Below are 20,843 nucleotides of genomic sequence, written 5' to 3' on the forward strand. Positions count from 1 at the left end.
TCTCTTTTCATTTTCCTATAGCATCCTAAACCTCAAGATGCGGTTAACACTAATCCTGATTTATTTAGGGTTTATCTGCATTATTAATTCCAATCATGAAAAAAAAATTGGTCCAGGCCCTAGTTTGTATACAAAGTTCGGGTGTTTATAAAAAAGACCAGCAGTCCCTGGGAAACATATTTTCTTGAGATATCTTTAAATCCAAACAACGTTCTTTTCTAGACTGAAAATGTTCCTTGAGATGGGTCCCCTCCTTCCTGATTTCATTTATTATTATTTTTTCCCTAGTCGCTATCCTTTGAAGCTGCTTCCTGCATTAATCTGGACTTAATATGGATTTAAACATTTACAATGGAAAATAATTTGGGTTAAAAAATAATCTCCCTTGATAAAGCTAGAAAACCCCCACAACTGTCACCATCTCTGACAGCCAGGAATGGTATGAGAATCTTGAATATGCATATTGAAGAAAGAGAGAAGCAAGATTAGCAGGGTGTGGGTTATATTTTATATTTGTCAGCTGTTACAACTGACTGGAGTTGAATGATATCCAGGGTCCTGACTTGCTGTTCGAATGAATTCATCATCGCTCGGAACAGATGAACAGTTATTTAGTGCCTAGGTTATAATAAAAATATTTCCCATCAGAGTAAGAGAAGGCTGTCTCTCAGAAGTAGCAGGACGTGTCTGCACACGTCACTCACAGAAAGGCTACTCGCTAATGAACCGGTTCCAGCCCCTTCCCACTCATCCTTTCCGTTTTTGCATTCCTTCAGCTTATTACCTGGTATAGCACTGGATGTAGAAAGTTCACATTTCTTTGAGTAGGCCCCCAGCAAGGCCAGTGTTATCAAGGGACTTATTCTGGGATTTGACTCAAAAAGCACATGGGGATTAGAATATTTTCATGGGCATTTCAAGGAATTCAATTTCAAGACCTCCAATTCTACTTTGTCAGACCTCAACACTCAAGGCAGACCTAGAAGTGTTTTGGTTTCTCAGGGACTTACAAAGTGAGGTGAGGCTGAATCCAAGAAGCACCCCTTTTCCAGGGATGGAAAATAACATGGCATGGGTACCATCACTTTCCATTCCTATCTCTGTGGCAGACATCACTAATCAATCACAACATCCTTTCCCACTGAGCCAGGAGGCAGCCTCTGTATCCTTGTCAACACAAAGCCACCTGAAGTGGATCCAGTTTGGGACACAAACTGAAAGCCATCTGCCATTTCTGCTGGGCCTGAGACTCTTGGCTAACGTCCTGGCTTTTCACACTCCCCTGAAGGAGTGCCTATCTTGTACAACGCTGCTGGCTCCTATTCCTGTTTTTGATTATATGGCCCCACGGTGTGGGGAACAATTCCAGAAAGATGGCATGGTCCCTGTGACTGCTGTAGCTTCCAAGATCACCAGTACCAGCCAGACAAACTGGGAACAGAAAGAGCCACCTCATTTCCATCTCTGAGCCCCAGAAAGTGTCTCCTGGGGACGTCCTTCAGCATCCTTTATCAGGTGGGCCAGGATGTAGGGTGGCTGGGATAATCAGTACTCACCTGACCACTCAGAACCAATTATATCAGACTCAGAGCCTTCACCCAGTTCAAGGCTTTCTCCCAGCCTACCTCTGACCATTTCATGAGGTTCGTTCCTCTTAAGGCCCCAGTTACATCAGCCACTTGCCATATTCCACCTGTGATATTTCTTTCCCATCCTGAAAGCTTTCCAATTACCACCCCACCCTTCATCCCATCTAAGATGTCATCTCCAGTTAACTGACTCAAGGTCCTTACCACTTTTTGTCTGTGCTGTACACTTTATTTGAATAACATTTACCTCTTTCCAGAGTAACACAGATTCATTATAGAAATTTTAGACAATATAGATATACCAAAAAGTAGAAAATTAAAATGACTTATAATCCCATTAGGGTGTTCACATTGTTGTATATGCTTCTCTTTTCATGAAATATTTCTTTTTCATTGTAAAAAGAAATTCATATACTTAAAGTGGGTGAATTTTATTTCTTACATATAAATTATACCTTAATAAGCTGATCATATATCTATACATTATACATAGGAAAGAGTATATATAGTATGCATCTGAACTTTACATGCATTTTAAACAAAAATATGGGTTTCATGGGTTTCATATTTTATGTACACTCTTGAAAAGCCTACAAACTTTGTTGTCTGTAAACATTTAGATCCTAAAACATATAGTTAAATAATCTTAGGGCATATACTTACATATTCCTAAGATATCTGAATACATTTGCCCATTCTTTTTTAAATTTCTGAACACCTGTATTGAGATATAACTTACATACCAAGCAATTCACTAAAATTGTACAATTAAATGGTTTGGGGTATACTCACAAGGTTATGCAACCATCATCACATTCATTTAAAACATTTTTATCACCCCAAGGAGAACCCCACGCCTGCTGGCAGTCACTCTGCTCCCATTTTCCTCGAAACCCCCTCAGCCCTAGTCACCCACTAGTCTGCTTTCTGTATAAATTTTCACATTGTGGATGTTTCATATAAATGGAATCATTCAATTTGCGACCTTTTGTGACTGGCTTCTTTCACTCAGCATGTTTTTAAGATTCATCCATACATTGCAGCATTTCCTCATTCCTTTTTATTGCCAAATAATATTCCATCCTATTTGCCCGTTGTTTATAAGAATTTGTGTTTTGTTTTTGTTTTAGTGATGTTGATTTTAGTACTTTACTGAACTGACTGGCCCTCACATCTCCCCTATGTGCGCCCTTTAATTGTTCTGGTGATTATTTTTTGTAGGATTCTACTGAACTTGTAAAGAAATCTAGTTCAGTTCAGATCAACAGATACAAAATGCTGGGGATAAAGATAAGTAGGCACAACTCCTGTCACTCAGGAGTTGACAGTCTCTTTCCATCCAATCATGAGAGCAAACTGTGTCCATGAGTCACTCTAATATCTCTAGCTTTTACTGATATTTTAATTTACATTATTTGGATGTAAATGTATAAGTATTTCTCAAGTTGGTTTCATGTGTTTTTGTGTTTGTACCCGTGCTATTCTGTAAGCTACCCCAAAGCAGGAACTGTGGGTTCTATTTCTTTTCTATCATAATAATATTAATGATAATCACGGCAACGACCATTAACTGTGTATTTATTTTATTGCTCTGCAAAACTACCTGTGAGGTAGCTATTGTTATTTTCATTTGCTGAGGGGGAAACTGAGGCTCAGGGTGATCAGGCAACTTGCTGATGGTCACTTCCATGGTGAGGGTGGTCCCTGGACCACACCAGCCCCTGGCTGCATTCTTAGCAGCCAGTAGATGATACTTTCCACCTGCCACTCTGGCAGGCAGCTCTGCATCTCAGTCTAGGCAGCCTAAACTAGTCTTGAAGACAAAGGATAAAGTCAGAGCGTCTCAAATCTTCATCCTGTGGCATTTGTGGTTGGGTCCATTCCATTATTCTCTTGACAAGAATGCAAAACCTAACTCCCCAGAGAGCTTTCTCTGCTTGGTACAGAAATCATTGGATGCTGTCTTTGGAATTTAGCATTTGGGAATCAAACTTTGGAGGATGCACCTAGGGATAACAAATTAGGAAATTCTCAACCCCCAAAATGTGCCATTTGATACAGCAGCATGACAAATGGAAGGTTTAAGGACTCAGGCCTCCAGTTTGGGGCCTCTGGAACTGTCCGCCTGTCTTCCTGAGATTCACTCGACTGCACTGTGCTGACATCTGCAACAATAAGGCTGGTTACCTCCGTGACTCTACGTATCACAGTGAAGACACTCAATAAATATTAAATAATAATTATTGTTTCTTTCACATTCGCTGACAGGATAAAATCCTGGTAAAGAGGCTTGAAGGTCTAATTAGTTCGTAGGCATTGAAACCAAACTGCTAGTTGAAAAATTAATTGTGGAGCCGTCGGAGATGGAGGAGTAGGAAGTTGTTTTGAGCGGTGGTGTCACTTTGAAACGCCGTGGAAGACATGGAGCAGTAGCACCGACGCGGACTGCAGAGGAGATGGAGCAACCAGAGACCAGGTGTGCAGCTGGCGCTGCACAGACTTGAGTGCACTTACTGATGACTTTGGCACACAAAATATGTGTTGAGTGAGTGACCAACTGAATTAACTAATAAGCAGAAAATCTCGTTAGGGTTATTTAGAACAATAGGCAGATGAACTCCACAGTGCAAAGGAAGTTCCCCGATATGAGTAACAACAATTGCAATAGTAATTCACATTTGCTGAGCACTAGCTGTGAGCCAGGCCCTGTTTTAAGTGCTTTAAATGTATTATCTCATTTGATCCTGATGACAAATTGTGAGGCAAATACCTTCATTTTTAAAATGAGGAAAGGAAGGCACAGAGAAGTTAAGTAACCTGCCCAACATCACATAGTTAGTTAAAAAAAAAAAATGTTAGTCTGCCATTCTCTGATCTCGTAAGAGATCACTGAGTTTCCAGGGATTTAAAAAAAAATCCAGGGACTTTTCCAGCCATAGTTTTCAAACTGCTCCATAGAACCATGGAAATTGCTTTGGAAGTTCCACCAGCAATCAAGTATTCGTACCAACGAGGGAGGAGTTTAGCTCCCTGGGGAAATAGCTACTGCTTGAACCTGCTTTGCATATTGAATTTCCACATAACATTTTGTTTTTAAATGAAAGAAAGAGTGTTCCACCATTTCAGATTTGGGGCTGGCAAATGTTTCCTGTAAAGAGCTAGATAGTAAATATTTTAGGCTTTCCAGTTCACACCATCTCTGTTACAACCACTCAGTTCTACTGCTGCAGTGCAAAAATAGCCATGGGCAGTATGTAAATGAATGGGTGTGGCTGTGTTCCAATAAAACTTTATTTATAAAAGTAGGCAGTGGGCCAAAATTTGCTAACCTCTGGTCTAGGTCATCCTCGTGTGGTCAAGTGGACCTAAACTTCCTAAATACCAGTTGTCTCGCTTCACAGAGAGAAGGTATGTCATCCAAGACCCCATATTTATTAATGCCCATTATCAGAAAGCCCATTCCAGGGTTTAGAGGAAAGGAAACCAATGTGTACTGAGTGTGAACTTTGTGTCCGCTGTTCTGCTAATGGTTCTACAGCTGAATTAATCCTCATTGTAACTGCGGAGGGTGAACAGAAAGATTCTCTTCAACAAAGAAGAAAACTGAGGCTTAAAGAGGTCTAAAGAGTAACAAGAGTCAAGTGAAAGCCTCACTCCCTGCCATCACACCACATTCACATGGTTTAAAGCCACGTTGCTCATCCTGGCACGTAATAGACTGGAAGGTTATTGATAAGTCACCCTCAGTGGATTCTTCTCTAGGGAAAACAACTCAAGTCCACTTTATTCCTCCCAAATTCTTCACCAACGCTATTAAGTTAGAGACTTAAAGACTAGTGCTACCATGTCTGCATCACACAAGAGGAGAATAACTTAGCAATTTCAAGAAGCTCTTCTCCTATTTTTGCTTCCTAGTCTTTATTGTCTCTCTCAGCAGGCTGCATGGGGGGTTTGTATTAGCTAGTGGTCCTCCAGGATTCTTAAGTCTTTTATAAAGATAATTTTTTATCTCTATATTTTGTTCTATGCCTCCTGTACTTGTCTATTTTGAATTCCTACTATGCTGGGAAATTTTGGAATTCTAAGTCTTTGATAAACTCCTTTTCCTCAAATATTTAATGGCACCACTAGCTTGGTGTTATGCCACCAGTAGATAAAGAAATCAAGTTTCTTCCTCCTGCCTGGGGTAGGTTGAAAATTTGAGGCTGAGATATTGATGGTTGGAACACTAAGTCTCTCCCAGAGCACTTCTTCTTGTCTTCTTTCATGTTTGCCAAAATGCTTGGAGCTGAAGGACCTCTTACATCTACTGTCAGTTCATCCTGGATTAGCTTCCCTACAGGAACCAGTCAGCCCTGTTGAACCAGGCAATAGCAGGTTGATGCCATCCTGGAAGTCAGTGACATCATTGTCTCTAGTGGCTCTCGATTCCGGAAAATCCCACGTCCGCAGCCCACCTCCACAACGGAACGGTAACGCAGCTGCTTGTGAAACAGAGGAGAAATCCATCACTTGTGGAAAACTCAGCCATCAATAAGCAGCTCTGGAGGCCTTTCAGTTGGAGACCAACCACAGAACTGGCTCTCCATCAACACTCAGACAGTCTTCAGCCATGATCGGCCAGTTCCATCACCTCTGAGACTGGTAGACTTCCAATAAAGCCGACTGCCCCCTCCCCCAGGGTAAGGTCAGCAGCAGGAGGCAGGCGTTGTCGTTCAGCCTAGCAATTTGACAAGAGTGTTAGCTTACACTCTATTAGCCAGCAGCTACACCCTGACCCCTGACCCTGACATTGACCTCGGACAGCCCTCTCCTGAGGTAGACTCTGATCATTTGAGGTGGCCCGCCCTGCTGGTTAGCATGAGAGAAGGCCTATGAGGGCCAAGCAGGTCTCCCCACTCACCCCGGCTCCCAACAGAAGACTGAAGGCTTGGAGTACAGCAACAAGCCAGAGTTGAACACAAGATGGCAAAGGTGAAAGTGCAGAAGCATATCCATCAGTAGCCTGTCACCCAAGGACGATGGAAGAACTATGGAAGCTTTCAGCCTAGGAATAGCCGTTGTCTCCAGACAGTTCTGCTCCTTAATGGAAAAGACGTATCAAAATATAGCTTACAAAATACAAAATAATGGACTGAGATGTACATTATATGAGGGTGTTAGATTGCAGTGTACTTTACAGTGGGGGAATTAGATTGAAGTGTTATGCCGGGGTAGTTAGGTTGAAATATGGATTATCCCAGGAATGTTAGCTTGAGATGTGCTTTATAACACAGTTGTTAAATTAGGACGTCCTCTTCAAAGCAGGCATTAGCCTGAGATGTGCATTATAGCAAAATGGTGAGGGGAAGATGTGAATTCCACTTTGGGAGGGGGCTAAGAGCAAGAAAAACACCTTGTATTGCATATTATTCATGGTTACAGAGAGTCTTCTGCATTACGTGGATTTCAGGGGGTTGAATGCAGAAGAATGAGAGCGGGCATATGTATTTATATAAAGAAAACGTTTCTTCCCTTCTTTCTCCCCAGCCAAACAATCTGCCACTTTCCCCACTTTTCCTGTTAGGGACTTAAAGGCCTCCCCCATCAATAAAAACATTAGCTCACTAAACAGCCTGATGGCTTTTCCTTCCCTGGCTTAACCCTTCGGGAGCTGGGGTTTCCTTTGGCTTTGTAAAGATATTGATCCCAGATAATGTTTGCCTTTCTAGCTCTCTCTTCCCTAGACTTGATGGATAGGTTCAGGGCTCCATCTCGGCAGCCAACTCACCACAGCTACCCAGGGAAAGGGGAGTGGAAAGAAGGCAGGTGTTCAGTAGTTAACACCACTGGACCAGCTTTCCCCGGGACAGACAGGCGGGACTGCAGTGGCTGGGCAGAGGGGCTGGGGCTACCGTCACTTTCCATCAACACCCGATTTCACTTTCAATTTTCCTCATCCTTGCCCTGATCCCTCCACCAAAATTTCTCTCATTCATCTTAGAGCATTGTATAATTTCTAATTAACATCAGATGCTGTCTTGAGGTTGGCCGCCCCCAGTTGCGTTTTTAAAGACTCTTTTTCTAATTAAAGAATGCACTTTTCTCCAGCTTTGTCAACATGGATGAACACAGGGAGCTGGGTCACTTGCTTGTGACAGGGACCGAGGTGGGGAGGGGAATGACTTTAATCAGCCCTCCCCTTAAATACAAATCTTACCCAAGAAAATACGTGAAGGAGAGGATCATCCTCTCTGGCCTAGAAAGGTTCACTGATCGTCTCCCCAACAGTACTTTTGTTCTTTCTTCTCTTCCTTAGCTTGGAAGATATAATTTACAGTCTCCAGAAGTCTGGCCAAGTGCGACTGGATGGTGTCCAGCTTTGCTGGAATCAGAGAGGTGAGTCCCAGCCCTCTTGTGTCTCAATGAAAGAAAAATGTTAAACCAGGTGAGTTAACGCAGTCAAAAAGACTAACCCGCCAGACAAGGGCACCAAACAAAACCAAACAGTTCAAAGGAAATTGCAGTGTTACTAGACACCTCTGCATTGTTCCTTGAGGTCTCAGGAAAGAGGCAAGCAGGCAATTCTGGGTGCATTTTGTCAGGCCGTGTTTGTCTAGATAGAAAAGTGGGTTTGTAGCAGGAGCACAGCGCTTACCTTCCCTGGCTGCGCGAACTGTGGGCAGAGCTCAGGAATGTGACCGAAAGACGCTGTCCAGGTAGGAGAGCCGCTGTGGCCACCCTAGTGTGTCTCTGCCAACTTTCATCTCTCTGTCACAATTCCTCCTCCTCCCCTAGCTGAGCATTTCCTGGCTAAGCCCTCCTTAACTCCATTCTGGTGTGTTCTTTTCTCTTCTTGGTGTCCATTCCTGCCTCATTTTCTGACATCACATGTTCCTTAAAAATAGGTTTTAGAGAGCTATTTCTAGCCCCTGTTGAGGGATCCAGCCAGACTCCCATGGGATGCAGGAATGAGTTCAAAACCAATCCCAGAGAAGAAAGAAAAAAAAAAAAAAAAAAAAAAGGAGGGTTGGCTTAGTGCCAGACTCCATTTTTAAACAAATCTGCTATTGGGTCAGGGTATTTGGGGCCCCTCCCTACAAGAGGAATTCTGACGTGGTTCCTTTGAAACACCACCTGAAGTCCCAGCCCAAGAAGAAACCACTTAGTACCACAGCAGAATCATGGCAGCCTGGTGGTTGGAAGCAGCTTTGAAATCTGCCCCCCACCATCACTGAATTGCTTTGTGACTTTGGACTTTTCTGGGCCTCAATTTCTCCATCCATAAAATGGGTTTAATGGTAGTATTGACCTTCAGGTAATTATAAGGATCCAACAGGCTTATGCATATAAAATGCTTGGTCTTGTGCCTGCCACAGGGTGATCACTCAACAGATGGTGGCTGTCAACTTTATAATTTTAGCACCATGCCAACAACTCTTCCTTTTACCACGAGCTTCTGTGGCACTGACTTACCATATACCACCCTACCCTCATGGGTTCATTAACACCTCTGGTCTTAGAAACATGCTGTATCTCATAGCCTTGCTGCTTTCCAACACTACTGTTTATGAGGACTTTCTCTGTACAGGAAGAAGGGCAGCCCTGCCAGTGAGGAGAGAGACAGGTCAGAAGGGCCTCACTGATGGAATACAACCCCCTCTGTACTCACTGGTGACCAGCTGTGATTGTATTTCAAAGGTAGCAGTTCATCTCCACCGTGGGGCTTGGCGCGCAGTCCACAAACAGGGCCTAATGTGATCCGACAGGCCTGATTTCTCTAGATATATATTAAAACAACATGCCCAGTGCTGATGGCTCCAAGGTCCTGACCCTTAACAAGGACTTATGACGTAAGGCGACCTGCCCAGTAGAGCCAGCAGGGCAGAAGGCTAGAGGGACAAGGTCATCGGCTAATGAAGTGGTCAGCATTGAGTTTCTGTCACTCAGCTGGTTAAGAGGAAACTGAGAGGGAAGGAAAAGAAAATGGGAACATTTGAGGCACACAGGGAAGGACCACATCTGCGCTAACGCTCCAGAGGTGAACTGTTGTTGTCAGAAGGCCAGGGGACGAAGCGCAGGCCATCTGTGCCTGCCTTGTGGCCTTGTTCAGTTTGACCTGCTGAACACGGACTGGCTGAAAGAGCATTTGCAAGAAGCTAGCACGCTAGAAATCCCAAGCCGAAATGAGAATGAACAGTTACTAAGCCAGCCTGCTCTTTGGTTCAGATTGGTTTCAAGACACAATAAGGAAAAGTGGTCAGGGACACAGGCTTGGAAATGGATTCCAGACCGATTCTCTCTGGGCTCCACACAAACTGTTCTCTGAGCGTCGGCATCATTTTCTGGATAACTGGTATCCACCTCCAAGGGACATTGGTAGAATTAGATGAGAAAGCCCACGTCTGGGGCTTCGCGTGGTGCTTGGCACAAAGTAATCCCGCCCATGTCAGCAGTTATTATTGTTATTCCACGCGCTCTAACAGTCTCAGAGAGAAGCCTTTTTAAAAAATGAATATTAATGAGTGTGTTGAACTTCCCATTGGGGGAGCCCTTCAAACTTTTGAGCCACTCACCTAGTCAACAAGCAATCATTGAAAACGACTGCATGCTAAGCGCTGTGCGTGGTCATGGGATGCGGTCGTATTGAATTAGAATCATTTCGATGTTGTTCTTCACCAGTTTTGCTTGGGGATAGAAATACCGAGACTTATAGCCCAAGTGGTGGCATGTTACAAGAATATGGCATGGGGTGGGGGACCAACTCTTCTTGAGAAGGTCAGAGAGAAGTCAAAGAGATGGGGATGTTCATAGCTGTTCTGTCACTTGATCCTCCAAAGGATGCTTTGGGGCAGTTAAGACCAATACCTGCTCTCCCCACTCATTTTATGTATAAAAAAGTTGGAGACCCTGACATGTCAACCCTTGCCTTGTCAGTAGCAGTTCATGGTAGGATGGAGACTGTTATCCCAGTCTCCAAACATCCCGGCGAAGCCTCGGCAGCATCAGAATGCATCGGGACCACCAATGGCCTTCCAAGGCCCAGCACCTTTCTCCCTAACTGGCACTTTGATCAGATACAATCTAACTCTTGAACATCCCATTGCACAAAGGTGCAGAAAGTTTCCCTTCCATTTCCTGAGTCATCAAAAAGATTCTTTCAAACCTTTTCCCTCTCATTTCTAAAAGCAGAGCACCAGGAGTTAGGGGGAGAAGCACTGTACGGCAAGACCAAGGACCAGGACGCTGGTCTCAGTGGTGCCATGGTTTCCCTCATGTCTCATTGCCACTAGTGTCTTGGGTGCCCGGATGAGGATTCTTCATATTCCCTGCCCACTTCTGCCTTATAATGACGATCTGAGGATGAATTGCAAGCACTGAGCTGAGGAAGCCCTTGGAGTGTTTAGTGGGGAGCATAAAGTCCCAACAGAAAGGATGATCAGATTAGACTGTAGTAGCCTGGGAAGGAAGAGCTGGGACATGACCAAGGCAACCAGCTCACTGTTCCCATCATGACCCAGCCAAACCTCTGCCTCAGGAGTCGCTTCCTTGGGACCCTTTTCGAGTTCAGAGACTCCAGCAGAGCAGCACAGCCACTCATGTGCCATTAAGCAGGGCTGCTCTCTTTTTTCCTTTCCAGAATACACCTAATGTTAAGCTTTTTTCTGACTATAAAGAAAATATATAATATCTTTTTAAAATGCAAGTAGTTTATCAAAGCCTAAAGAAAACTAAGATTACCCCAAATTCCACCACTCAGAGGCAAACACTGTTAACCTGGACCGCATCCTATCAGAGGCCTTGTCTGCATACATGTACATACATGTGTCCTGTTTTATGTCAGTGATATTATACTATTCATGTTGTCGAAAACAACATACCACATCAGTGAATTACAGATTTGCATGTTGATTTTCAATGACTTATTGCATTCCAGGGTTGGATGTACCATCAGTTATTTAACGAATCCTCTATGGATGGGCAGTAATGTTAGTTTAAAACAATACTCTAATGAACATCTTCGTGCTTGGTGAATCTGTCTAGCTGTCTCTTTAGGATAAATTCCCAAAGTTGGAATTTCTAGGGGAACTGTCCCCTTCTACCAAACGTTAAGAAAGAATTCAGGTGGAGCATTAAGGGAATAAAAGGGCAATGACGAGCCAAGCTGAAGGGTCCCATCAATCCTTGTGACCCATGACGGTTGCAGGAACCCTTATTCATCCATGGGGAAATAGAGGTGAGAGAAGTTGCATTTTCATATCCCTGAGATTAAGTATCACACCATGAGGACCGTCTAGGACTAGATTCTTGTTTTCTTTTACTTCCCACATCCTAGGCTTCCTGCCCTGGCCTTTGGATCCACTGCACAGGATCCAGCCCTCCCTGCAGCCCTCTTCCTCCCCCGACACTCTGACCATCAGCCAGTCAATTCCATTTTCCCTTGACTGGATTTTCTTCCTGCTTTTCTCCCTATGGGGCCCAAAGGTTGATTAACTCCTTTGGGTAAGAGTGGGCACTGAGACCAGCCAAGCAGTGAGTTGAGTTGGGTGATTACATTGCAATGTTTTAATTTGCCTTTGGACAAATTCTCATAAGCTTTCCCGAGAAAATCTCCCATTAGACGTAGTCATTTAATTTAAGAACAGTTGGGAGAGGAAGATGAGCTAAGATGACAGATGGAGGAATGAATGCAGATGTGTATGTCTTAGAGGGACTCAAAAGCACTCTGAGGATTTGGCTTTCAGTGAAGCACCACATCAGCTTCTACTGCTCATGTCCATGGGCTTGAGAAATTTTCAAGAAATCATTAAAACACAGTGAATTTTCTAAGATGCCAAGCTGGTTTTATTATGTTCTCTGGTGTGTAAAATCATAACCAGGTCACCTACAGAACTGGAGGCCCCTGACACACACCACAAGTCCAGCAAACACAAACAAATAAAAATTTGAGTAGCCTTGTAGGAAGGCAAAACAAAGCAAAAAAAAAAAAAATCATAACAAGCCTGCTGTTAGAAATTTCCTTTGGTCACATTGCCACAAAGATGACTTTTTTTTTTTTTAATACCACGCTAACTCTGGCTTCCTTCAAACAGATTTTCTGAACATCCTAATTTGGTGTTTGCATAATTCAACATCTATTATTGTTTTTGGACCACAGTTATTATTTTAATTATAATTTAAAGCTGCCTAATATACCCAGAGGTCACTGGGCACGTAAAAGAAATAAATAAAAACAACTTGCCATTTTTAAAAGCAGCATGTTTATTTGGAAGTCCCACGAGCCACTCAACTAAGACATCATAAAACCTTCAAATAAACTAAAACGGAAACAAAATAAAACGTCCGGTCTTAATCTCCTTAGAAGGCCTGCAGGAGACGGTTGCCGCTAGCTGAATGCTGGTGTGGGAACGCTCCGAGCGCCTTGATGACTGAGTTTGGGAATTCCAGTGTATGTCTTGATGCTCGCGTCCCATGTTGCAATCTGCATAGTCCTACTCTTAGGTGTATCATCTTTGAGCCTCGGTGTGAAGTTTTAGTCAATGAGAGGTCGGTCTAGCAATGAATTGGGTGCCGGAAGAGAAAAGGGTGTGCCAGGGGTTTGGAAATGTCTACCCCACTGACTACTTCATCCAGATGCTGTTGGATGGCTTTCTCCAGAATATGTGTCGATAAAGCAGATTCAGGTCTCATTAACCCTGATATTTTAAATGTGGAATTGCTGAAATATCAAAGTCTAGTGACTTTGCATTTGGAAGGCTAAAGAAATTTCTAAACAGTTCTGTAATGCTCCTACGTGTGAGTTTCCATAATAGAAAACAGTAAAAATCGTTTTCAAACCATTTACTGCTAGTATTCTCCATGTAATCAGAGCTGTTATGGTTTGTTAAGCAACAGAATTATCTAGTGGGCAGGAGGTTTATGCTGCTCCAAGACCTTCTAGCTACACAAGTATGCAAATCAGTAAATATTATAGAACCTGTTGAGTGAGCGTAGTCAGGATTTCGGGGGGGGGGGGCATCTATTTCCTCTGCCCCCAGAATGGTCTTAGTTTAGGTGACTCTCTTTGGGACCCAAAGAGCTAGACTGTCAAATATGGGTCATTTAAAGTTCTAAGAATAAGACAGAGTAGTATCCTCAGGGTGGCAAAGAATGGGCCCCCAGAGATCTCTTTCCTTACTGGGAAAGAAATAAGACTGGAAAGGAAAGGCAAGACAAGACAGAAAGAGAAGCCAATGGAAAGAAGGAAGTTGATCCCAAGGGTGGCAAACTCCAGTGGCTGCACAGACTAAGCCAAGAGTGAAAATAAGTGAAGTGGGACGCGTATAAGGCAACAAGGAGGGATGGGGACTGGGTAAAACGTGCTCAGTCTGAAGGGTGGCTGCTGGTTCCCAGGCCCCATGGAGCCAGAATTTTTTTATTTCTCAAGTGAAACTAGAAATATAGATTTTTTTTTTGCTTGAAATATCTCAGATTTTAAATGTTGGCAATCAGTTGGGTATAAACACCCACACAACATATGAACCAAATAAAAGATTCAACATGCCACCTTCAGATCGTGGGCCCTGAGTTTGTAAATTGTATGAGACAGAAGTAAGCAGTTGGGAACTAAAAAGAGCAACAGATTCTGAAGCATGGAACAGATCATTTATATTAAGGATTCTTTCATTCTCTGTCTCAGATAAGGGAGAGTCCTATCAAGTCTTGCTACTAATTCCCATCTATAAAGGAAAATACACTCTTTTTCTCTCCCATGCTATCCAATGCCCTTAAACCTAAAATAACTCTTAATCTACTTCAGCCTTTTTTTCTGATTCTCTTTGTAGGCTGATGAATGAATTCTGGATTTCCTGAGATAGGCAAATGCTTATGATCTCTTAGCCTTCTGAGATCGGGATGGGTTAATGCAAAGGAAGTATTTGTAGAAGGTGGAAAGCTATTTTGAGCCTCTTTGTAATATATTTTGGATAAATTATAATGTGGTTTATTGGTTATTTAAGGATATTATCTTTATAGCATTTCTGGCATTTTAGCTTAAAAATATTGATATTCAGAGGTTGTATCAGTCAGTCTTTACTAAGTAATGCTGCAGTAACAACCACCTTAGTGACTTATGAGAAAGATACATTTTTCATGTACAAAACTGCATGAAAAGATCTCCTCCATTTCATCTTACTCTACTTCATCTAAATTGCATGCTTGTATCTTTGCTTCATTTTTTTCTTTATTCTGAGCCCTGGACTGAAGTAGCAGCTCCTCCCTGGCTTCAAGACAATATCCTGCTAGAAGGGAGAAATCACATGATGTCTTTTAAAGTTTCTGCTCAGGAGTAGAATACATCACTTCCTCTCACATTTGTTGGTGGCCAAAACAAGTCACATGGCCAAGCCTGATGTTGACGAGGCAAGAAAAGTCATTACCATCTTACAGGGAAGGGCAATATTTAGGAACAGTAAAACAGTGTCCCACAGGTGGTATAGCCTCAGGGACTTTGAAAGAGAAAAATAAAGGTGAAGCTCCCTCACATTGCCTGTTGGAGAAATAAAACTTGCCCTCAGGCCCTATTCTGACCTTGGTAGGACTATAGAGGTCATTTGAGTACTGAATGGTTAAAAGATGGTACCTGGAGTCAGGCTTCCTGAGTTCAAATCCTGACTCTACCACTTCTTGGCTGTAAGAACTTGGAAATATTACTCAACCCTCTTGAGTCTCATTTTCCTAATGTAAGCACACCTGTCTCACAAGGCTGTTGGGAGGATTCAATGAATGAAGATGTGTATTTATATAGAGAGAGAGAATACTTAGAACAGTGTTTGCCTTATGATAAGCATTGATACTACTACAGTGATGATGCCTAGAAAGCTGTCGGCACAAATGCATCTTAGCCTCCTTCTCAGCGAAGGCCCAAGCCCCTCTGTTCCAGCTACATCACTCCATGTCATTTTGGCTTTAAGAATCCCAGATTAAAATGTATGTACTTCTGGAAGGGTTAAACCGTTACGTCTTTATCAACTAATATCTTGTTGGGGATTATTTGAAAGCAGGTTCCAGCAGAATGGGATATAGGAGAGGGTCCTGGAGACAATGAGACAGAGAAAACAGAAGTTGGGGAACAAGGACTCCCAAAATAAATTCACCACATCTGATGACTTTACCAAGAGCTGCTCTGATCAGACCAGTGATTCTCATCCTTGGCTACACATTAGGGTCCAAGGGGTGCTCAGACCACACCCTAGACCAATGACTTCAGAATCTCTGTGGATTCAATGCAGGACTCTGAAGTTCTTAAAGCCCCCCAGGCTCTTTTTTTGTAAAAACCAAGGTTGATCATCACAAGAGCAATCTACTTTCCATTCGGACCACCTAATTGCCTCCTTCTTGGTCCAAATTTTGCTTCCCCATGGATCTGCATTAACCCCCATTTCTCCAGCACAGTCCAGACAATCTAACTAGGAGAGTAACATTTGCTGACAAAGAAGAGGAAGAGATATGGCCAAAGTTGAACATTTGTCTTCCCTCTCCTCCTGATTGATCACTTTATACAATAATAAAACTTTTAAAAGGTTGAACCTGAACTGAGGCTGTGACTGTGACACAATTAATCAAACTCTTGAGGAATCATGTTACATTATGTGCTTCAAGCATTGATCCACTTCACTAAAAGTTGGCCTGAAATACAACCTAGACATGAGATATTGGATCCATAAGAAATGGCCAGGATGCTGTCTATTGCTTTGTGTCTCTATGCCATGTGTGGACATGCAGCTGACCAGACCTTAGAGCAAGACAAACTATTAATACATCAGAGAGGATGTCACCAGTCCTCACTCACCTAATTGCTGGGAGTAGGGGTACAGAGAAGAAAGAGCTGATTTTGGTATCTTCCTCAAACCTGCTATCAGTACACCTAGTTAATGATGATACGCTTCATCCACCAGTCTCCTGGTCTCCCTCCCTGTCCTTGAATTGATCGCAGATGATACCAGCATCCCTGGTACCATAAACTCTTCTCCATGGAGGTAGATTGTAGGGTCCTCTCTAAATCTGAGTTTCATAGGACCAAATGCATCCTTCTTTTTAACTCACAGGTAGGCGTCAGGGCAATAACAACATCTAGCATCTTTGGGCACTGCTTTCCAGTTAGCCAAACATTTCAGAGTCCCCAAACTCACTCAAGCCTCACAACAGCCCCTTGAGATAGGGAGGTAGGTGAGCCAGGGTTCCTGTGCCCCATGTTACAGAAAAGGAAATGTGCTGGGGAAGTGAAGTAAGTTGCCAGGGTCATGACACTCATGGTGAAACTGGAACACCTGGGTTTAGGACTTGAAGCCTTTGGTTTCCAGCAGCTTCCAGAAAACATGGGAGACCACAAAGGAAATCAGATCTTGCTCTGGTCCCAGGCAAAATTGCATTACAGGCTCAGCTCATTGGCTGTCTTTCTTCATCCACTTCGCCAGCCTTCCCCCTCTCCTCCAAGCATCCTGCCCACTCTGGGCCGTCCCACTGCATCAGCCCACACATTCACTAGCATCTCCAGAAGTCTGTCTGCACTCCGTCTCTTGAAATTGCTCTAGTCTTAGGTGGCCCAGCAGAAAGACAGATGTGCCCTCAAAGTCTAGCTCACCCTTGAGACCTGGCTGTGTGACCTCGGGCAAGTTACATCATGCGTTTGAGTTTCCTTCTCTGTAGAATGGATGATTACTAGTACCTGCTTCTTAGGGCTGTATGGAAGATCACAGGAGTCACGTACATAAGGCTCTCCGGACCATGTCAGGCATTTATTAGATGCTCAGAAAGGGCAGTTGCTCCACCCCTGAAACTATCAGAATATTGTCAATCAGTTGTACTTCAGTTTTTCAAAAAGAGCATTTGTTTTCAAAACCATTTATCTTTAGTTATTGATTTTATATAATAGGCATAATAGCTAGCATTTTTCAAGGCAAACTAGGTAATGGCGTGGATTACATTGTTCTTGGTACTTTTCATGGAGTATGTCATTGATTTCTCATGACACCTCTATGAAAGAGGTACTGTTGTTACCCCACCTTACAAATGAAGAAACTGAGACCTGGAGAGGTTCAGGAGAGACAGGAAGGGCCAGAACCTGGATGTGACCTAAGTAGTTCAACTCTGGAACCAGCTCTCTTAGTTCAGACACAAGCTCCAGATGGAGGGTTGCTTCTTGCCATGTATTTGCATTTTTAAATAAGAGTATCTTTCAATAAAAGAAATAGCATAAGCATATAGTACTTGCATGGAAAGGAATAACGGTATGATGGTGAAATATCAGCCATTACAGAAAAGAGGACAGACAATAAGTAGGAACGAGGGCTTTCTAGGTGCTGCAAAAATTATACCATGAATGTGTTTTTTAAATTGAAAGAAGGAATCACAAGAAAATGTTAACAGGGATGGTTTTTGTAGAGCAGGACTGAGCTCAGGTGAGGGTAGCAGGGTTTTTCATTTTCATTTTGTACTTTTCTGTGTTATTCGAGTTTTCAAACCCAGCTCTGCACATTGGTTTTGTTTCATACTAAGAGGATTTATTGGAGCAATGAAACGCTTTATTTGGTTATTGGTTCTTTTCTGCCTTGTACACTCCATGTTAAAAAATTAATGAGCGTATTGTTTAAAAATGATACCGTAAAACCAACCACTTGTTCCCCGCCAATACCACACCCTCAAACTGCTTATCATCTCAGCACAGAGATAAGATGGAGCAGAGGAAAAAACTAGAGCGCCCAGCGAGACGGGTTATAATTAAGTGCCCGAGAATACGCAGGGCCATCTCTTGAGACCGTCGGAGTCCAACTCTCTTCCCAAACATGGTATTTTCCCTGATGTTTTTTTTTTCTTTTTTCCCTCCACCAGAAATTTTCCACTTTAATTATGTGGGTTAGGTTAGAGGAGTTCACCTTCGGAACTTTAAATGCGCAAACAGCTAATCCCTTCCATAAGACACATTTCTGGGAAAGCCCAAAGATAAATGTTTACAGCCTGTGCTGGGAGAACGGAACCCAGTGAAATTCGGAATGATTTAAGCATGATGTGCCCATGCCTGAAGAAACAATTTAGAGAGAGCGCTAGCCTCTGCTAGAGCTGCTCTGGAATTCTGGCCTCCGTTCCCACAAAGAGTGGAATCGCTGGCAGGGCTTGTAGGTTAGATATTTTCCCCCCTCTGCCCGGTTTTGCCTCCAACATGAGAAGGATAGTAATTAAAACCATACTTAAACTATTAAGTCCTCTACCTAAAGGAATGAAGTTTATTAAAGTTGCTAGGCGTTAAGTACAGAAACTCAAAATAGCTTGCACACACGCCCCTTGGCATAGCCTAAAAATATTGGTTGAGAGGAGCCCAAGCAGAGAGATGGGACACACACACACACACACACACACACATTCTCTCTCTCACACACACACACATCAATACATTGATATATCAATAAATGGAAGGCATTTCTTAAGTAACAAACATTTGACAAGCAGAGAGCAAAGATGACCTCCCCGCCAATTAAGGTACTTAGAAGGGCTAGTTACTCAGAAAAATTATGAAATGGTCTCATAAGGGCCCAGAGAAAATAAGGACCAATCCTAGGTACCAAAAAACCCCTTTGAGATTCAGTTTCTCATCAATCACATGAGGCCATTGATTGGCGGAAGAATGTGGGGGAGGGGGAAGGAGGTACTAGCGCGGTCTTGGCACCAAGGAAGGAGGTACGCAGTGTCAGGTCCTTTATTCCTGAAGATTGTGTGGTGGTTCAGCTGAGAGAAGCGCACTCTCCCTCCTCCACGCAGGGCTATGATCAAGGAGTTCTCCGTCACCATCCCTCTCTCCTCACCTAAGATCGTAAAGAAAGGGCAGCATGGTATAGTGGCTAAAACCCAGTCCTGGATTCAGATACCAGCTTGGACTTGGAACAATTCACATCGCCATCCTGTGGGTCATTGTGAAGAGTGAGTGCGATGCTGAATGACAGGTGGTCCTCAGGCAGCAGGGTCTTAGCTGCCCTGGGCTACTCCAGCCTCCAGGGTCTCCACTCACACCTGCACAGCTGCCCGGATGGCCTGCAGGCCAGTACTGGACCTAGGACCACCGAGAAAGCCCACCAGCATGGCAAGGGCTGCTGCTGCTCTCTAGACCCTGCCCACTCACTTGGTCTGGGATCACCTCTGTTTAATGTTTTCTAAGGATCTGGCACTGCAGGCAGCCCAGGATTATCTTGAGAAGCTGTCTGGACAAGAAGTGATTTCCTTACATGTTTGTTTTCAAAGTTTCTTGAGGAATTCCTTTAGGAATTTCGTGGAGCACACTACCTAGGACATAGAAGTTGCTCAGTAAATGCTTGTGAATGAATCATAATTAGTGCCACCTATTACTGAGCTGCTATTATGTGCTGGGCACTGTACTCCAAGAAAATCTTAACTATCTTGTGCCATTTGAATTCTACAAGTAAGAGCAAGACAGTAGAGTTTAACAGAAAAGAGACTAGACTTTGGAGTTATAATTTGAACTAGTTCCCCATCCTTCATTCTGGCTAGGTGACCTCTGGGAAAGTATTTAAGTTCTCTGAGCCTCAGTGTCTTCATCTGTATAATGGACGTAATATATTATCTACCTCCTAGGATTGCCGTGAAGATTAAAAGGTAGGTAGAAGGTAAGTAGGTAGATGGGTAGATAGAGAGATAAAACTTTTATATATATGTGTACTGTATGTGTGTATATGTATATATAAAACCACATGATGCAGTGTCTAGAACCTAGATTGTGATGTTAAAAAACAGATGAAAAATAGTTTAACAACTCAGTGAGATCGGTATTATTACCTCCATTTTATAGATGAGAAACTCCTCAGAATAGTATCCTCTGACAGAAGTCCATTCAGCCTCTTCCTTTGATAAGGAGTTTCCTTGTTTGTATCAAGAATGTGTAGGGAATTGATCTGGGGCTTTAGAAATACCCAAGATTGAAGGAATAAATGGAGAAGGTTTTTCCAGACAGGCTCAAACCTTACAGAGGCTGTGGGAAGGGGTAAGGAAGACAGAACAGTGAAAGAATAGAAGAAACACTAGCCACATTTTTTTTCTTCTCCTTCAAAAAAAATGCATGCAAGCCAATTGGTGAATTTATTCTCAAGCCTATACTGGGAGTCCTGTGATTTATTAAGCACCTAAACAGAACCAGGATAGGAAAATGGTTGAGAAAAATTGCCCTACAGTGGTCTACCTAGGCTTGAACTCCTGCCTATCATTTATAAGCTGTGTGTGACCATGGGAAAG

The 20,843-nt window shown here is 43.0% G+C and overlaps 1 protein-coding gene and 1 long non-coding RNA gene across 3 annotated transcripts in view; one reads left to right on the top strand and one right to left on the bottom strand.

Moving 5' to 3' along the window:
• Positions 1-1,907: 1,907 nt before the first annotated feature.
• On the bottom strand, positions 1,908-8,841 carry LOC116665797. Of its 2 annotated transcripts, none has more exons than XR_004322487.1 (3): positions 8,227-8,841; positions 6,493-6,671; positions 1,908-6,309 (listed from the first exon to the last, which is right to left on the bottom strand). It is a non-coding gene; the product is annotated as an uncharacterized LOC116665797 (long non-coding RNA). The 2 variants fall into 2 exon arrangements; XR_004322488.1 differs by lacking the exon at positions 8,227-8,841 and adding an exon at positions 7,789-7,923.
• ZFHX3 (zinc finger homeobox 3) overlaps positions 7,891-20,843 on the top strand; it is a 300,481-nt gene continuing 287,528 nt past the window's right edge. Inside the window, 1 exon segment of the mRNA XM_032486653.1 lies at positions 7,891-7,967. The gene's annotated coding sequence lies outside the window, so the exon portion shown is untranslated.

The sequence above is a fragment of the Camelus ferus genome, chromosome 9 (assembly GCF_009834535.1).
Source record: "Camelus ferus isolate YT-003-E chromosome 9, BCGSAC_Cfer_1.0, whole genome shotgun sequence".
Taxonomy (NCBI): domain Eukaryota; kingdom Metazoa; phylum Chordata; class Mammalia; order Artiodactyla; family Camelidae; genus Camelus; species Camelus ferus.